This window comes from Montipora capricornis, chromosome 14, assembly GCF_036669925.1.
Source record: "Montipora capricornis isolate CH-2021 chromosome 14, ASM3666992v2, whole genome shotgun sequence".
Classification (NCBI taxonomy): Eukaryota; Metazoa; Cnidaria; class Anthozoa; order Scleractinia; family Acroporidae; genus Montipora; species Montipora capricornis.
The window spans coordinates 25811582-25816581 of record NC_090896.1 but is presented as its reverse complement, the minus strand read 5'-3'; the positions used below and the strand labels follow the sequence as shown (position 1 = coordinate 25816581).

The 5000-nt window shown below is 39.8% G+C and overlaps 1 pseudogene; it reads right to left on the bottom strand.

The window, feature by feature from the left end:
* Positions 1 to 5000, bottom strand: part of LOC138031789 (microfibril-associated glycoprotein 4-like) — a 27949-nt pseudogene that overhangs the window by 22764 nt on the left and 185 nt on the right.

Here is a 5000-nt window from a genome sequence, read left to right as displayed (position 1 = left end):
CTTGCATTGGGCCTAGGCTCTCTAGTGACCTCCAAGGAGAATATTTGTAAAGATTAGTCTGGTTTAGGAGATTCATGCTACGCTACTCTAGACAAATGGTCCGTCAAGAACATCTGAGATTCAGGTTTGTATCTGACTGAAAGGTTAAATCATCGTAGTCTTGGAAGCATCCTTTGAAGACGGAATGGAGCTGATAACAGAGACTTGTTAAATATTGATTTTTAAGGCTTGTGGTTCGTTTCTACTGAAATATTCTCTCTACTCGCCAAATACAGGCTGAACCTTTTGCAAGCAAAAACTATCGAACGCTTCCCCTGATACAGTTCGCCATAGAATAGCTGCTTTGGAAGTCGGCTTTCTGCAGGAGGGTGTAGTCTATGCAAAGCCCGGCTCGTTCCAGGACCTCCTTGACTTTGCCCCGTCATATAATGTGGAGGAATCTGCAGAGACAGCTCATGTGCTGAGTGGTTGAGCTGTTTATCATGTGTGCAGGCACAAAGGAGGGTGGTTAGGACCACTGCACAGTAGACCTTCAAATTGGTGATAAAGACTACCAAAGGCAGCGCTGGCCTTGGCAATCCTGTTGTTGACTTTAGCGTCTATGTTCACTGCACGAGAAAGTGTACTTCTCAGGTAGGTGAAGTTGTCGATTGCCTGGAGATAATATCCCTTCACCGTTATGCGTGGCTCCTGGTATGTCTCTCCTATAGTGCCGGCTGGTACATAACTTCGATTTTCTTGGTGCTGATGTTGAATCCGAAAAAAATTAATGGTCGCAGGCTTGTGCGAAGCAGTTCATTTCATGCTGCATTTTCTGCTCTGCACTGTCATTGAGTGCACAGCAACCTGCGGGCACCTTCTGAAAAACCAGCCTTGAGTCCTTTAGTTAACGTGGATTCCATTTCGCTGTCACGGAAGGCATCTTTCAGCATTAAAGACGCTACTGCCAGCGTGATTAATGAAAGTGTACCCTTGAAGGCCAGGCTCAATTTACTAGTAAATAAAGCGTGTTTCACATTATTCCATTTAGCGCGTGATAGCATGACATCATTTGGTAAGGAGCGCTTCAACTGAAAGTTCTCAAGTGTATTCCTACTTCTAAAGTAAACATAAGATGGGAAACAATCCCAGTTTCTGCCATATCGCTCATTTGCAATCCTTTTTTCAAATTTTATTTTCGGCCTTTTCAGCATTTTACATTAAGAAAAGCGAATGGAGAGAGTTGGAAGAAATAATTGACAAAGAGAAAGCTGCAGAGGCTGGCAGGAAAGAAAACTGTGGAACTCAGAGAGAAAATGAAAAGCTTGCTGCAGAAGAACAGAGGAAAAAGGCCACGGAACGACTAGGAGAGACACAGAAAAGGAAAGGTAGTGTGAATGAAAAAGTTAAAAGAGTACAAAAAGTGGAACTGAGACTTTGCAGTATCTACGAGAGAAAATGGAAAACGAAAACGAACTTAGGAAACAGGAGATTGAGCAAAAAGCCAAAGGTCATGAGATGAAAGTAAACTATCAGAAGTTGATGGCTGATAAGCAGAGCATGCAGCAACAGTAACATCAGGATATGTTAAGGCTTTTTCAGGCTCAGCAACCGAAACAGGAGCAGCAAATTCAAAGCTTGCAAATGACATTTTTGCAACAACGGCAACAACAGAGTCAGTAGCCTGCAAAGCAGGCGAATTTTTTTTGGTAAGAATTATTAGTAGACATCTTGGATAGCAAGACTAACAGAGGCCAGAGGCCAGTCAAAAAAAAAATGCATTCAGTGAGAAGAGGACAGTGCGAAATGGTAGTGGTGGAAGGGGAAGCGAAGAGAAATACACCGGCACGCACTAACTGTTCGTTTGGAAAACCCGTTCAAATTTTGAACCATCAGTTCCCAGCCTTAAAAACATTCTCATGAAACACTGGCAACTGATAGAGAAACAGCCTTTACTTAGACAGATCTACAAAGAACCTCCAAGTATATCATACAAACGAGGAAGGTCTCTGAAAGATATACTCGTAAAAGCTAAACTCTGAGATTTAAAGGCTAAAACACGTGGGTGGAAAGCGTGAGTCAGGCTTGTCAACCCCTATGATATTTCAATGATCACCTCTCAATGAAAAGCATATTTTTCTTCCGGTTCTTTCGTGGCAGAATTACAACGCAAATGAGAATGTGGCGATGTTGCGAAGACGGGATTCAAGCAAGATGTTTCAGATCTCTCTGGACTGGGAATATCGCTTGAATTGCGAACGTAACAGAAAGAAGCGATATTAACTCTGCTTTTCAGAACAGAACAGGCTTTGGAAAGACTCTTATCTTCCACTTGTTTGTTAGAGTGAGAAGATCATGTCGAACAAACTCGCATGTGTGGTAGTTGCATTGTGCAAGATCAGATATTCGAAGATGCTTCAATGGGTTTAACTGCTAATATCGCTTTCGGACGCCAGTTTAGAAGATGTAGAAAGCGACAAATGTCAACTGATCTTTGTTTATGCCGATGAAATTCTGGAAAAGTCATAAAAATTTCCTCAATCGGATGAAAAACAGCAACACTCCTTTGCACCAAACTCTTACTGCGCATATTGTTGACGAATCTCACACTGTTGAGAAAGGGTCAAAGGTTTGTTTGTTTTTCTTTACTTTCTTTAATTATTCTGAGAACCAGATGTTGCCCGAACACTAAGGATTATTGTACATGCAAAAGGTTCTTTATGTTTCTCGTTTGTCAATTACAGTTGAAGTCGACAGACTGTCTTCATTGTCTATATAGTCTGATATATTTAACATTTACTAGAACATTAATAAATCCAACAGTTTCATTGTGTGCTTGAAAGTTCTCCTTATTGGTGGCAATAAACCATTGTTACAGTTCTGCGCTCAGTTACCAGGACTTTGAATAAAAGCAAGGCTGGAGTTGACCTTGCTTTGATACAAACCTCACTACTTTTCTTATGTAATAGTAATAGTGATTTACATGAGAAAAGCAACGCGTTGTGTGTCAAAGCGGGGTCAACTCCAGTCTCGCTTTTATTCAAAGGCCTGGTAACTGAGCACAGGACTGTAAAATGGTCCGTTATTCTTATTATACATACGTATGATGGTGGCAATCAAAATGATGGTGGCAATCTGGCCTTATATCACATAAGGATTATAAGGCCAGATTGCCACCATCATTTTGATGCTAGCGGGACTTCAAACGCGATGTTTGACGACTTAGCCGAAAGGTCTCTGATGAGTCCCTTGGCAGGGATGAAACAGGGATGAAACAGGTTTCTTTGAGAAATAACATGAGCGCAATGGGTATATTACCTTTGCAAACGGGCAACATGGCCTTAAAATTACTTGCCGAATTGGACTTTAGATGACATCGATCATAAAAGGTGCACGCTTTTACGGCATGTTCTTCAGGCGTTCAAAACAGCGATTCTTAAATTAAGGCGGAAAGAGGGTGAACGGGGTGAACTTTATTAATGGCGGAAATATCCATCGGTTGCCAGTGGTTTTAACCACTTAAAACTGATTGTTACCACCACATGTGGCACATCTGGGCAGACCATTGAAAATACCATAAACAAGCCGTCCAACGCTTTAGTCCTCATTTTCAATTTTTTTTTTGATGGGGGGGGGGGGAGGGTCAAATTTGAAAGGAGACAAAAAGTTAAAAGTGGTGACAATACGTCTAGAGAGAGGGAGGGAGGGAGGGAGAGATATCGAAAACAATGCCTATGCAAATTTTTGGGAGATAAACAACAGGTAATATGGGATTTGAGAAAGTAGAAAGTAACCAAGAGTCCATTACCCAAGAGTAAAGTTTTGCGTTAAAATAAAAATATCGATCAAATCGGCGAACTCGATGTTGTATCCAATTCAAATTTCCCGGTTTTAAGATTCTTTGTGCATTGTATTTGCATTATAACTTGGTTTAAAACTAAACACTTTGCTGATGCTGATTGACTCTTGGTATAACAAAAGCAGTGAGTGCTAGTTACAGACTGGCAGTGGCAATAACCAGCAATGACCATGCATGAAAATGACAAAGACAGCAGACAGGGAAATGGCAATTAAACGGGAATGAACTGAAATTACAATGGTATAACAACGGATGAGCCAATATCAAGGAAAATTGTAGCGACAAATGTAATTATTTTAAAGTACTGAAAGGAAAACAAAACAGCCAATAAAAGCCACAATAGCGGTGACTTGAATGGCATGTACATGGGAAATGGCGATGGCATAAAAATGAGTTTGGATTGCTATAATTTCAGTAGTCTTTAGTTAGCTCCTTCACACATTTTGTAAAACAAAAAAAAATGTATAAAACTAAAAGATAGCATTTACCAAGAGATCTTCACCAATTTCTTTCAATTTCTTTTCGTGAAGTCGGAACACTGTGCTTTTTATGTGTTGTGATTGGTTAGCTCTGAGGTGATAAGAAAGTAATAATTTATTCTGCACCTAGCAGCCAAACAGTATATATTCTTGCCTGAGCAGTTTCGTCCGTCTCCAACATATCCCTCCTTACAAGTGCAGTTATATGAACCATTGGTGTTGTTGCACACGGCGACATGGCTGCAGTTATGTTTTCCTGTTAAACATTCGTCGATATCTGGGATGACATCCAACAAATTATAATTAGTAACATATATTTTTACTTTCAATTGGAAATAAGTCACTGTCCACGAAATCGTTAGACACTGTATTTTGTTCTCGTGCCTTTCTCTAAACGCAGCTTTATGCGGGTGGAGTATGTAATAATGATGATGATAATAATAATAATAATAATAATAATAATAATAATAATAATAATAATAATAACATTGTTCACCCTGTGCCTCAACCCTATTGCTTGGAAGTTGAGAGCCACAAGCGTGAGGAGTTTGGATTGCTATAATTTCAGTAGTCTTTAGTTAGCTCCTTCACACATTTTGTAAAAAAACAAATGTATAAAACTAAAAGATAGCATTTACCAAGAGATCTTCATCAATTTCTTTCAATTTCTTTTCGTGAGCTCG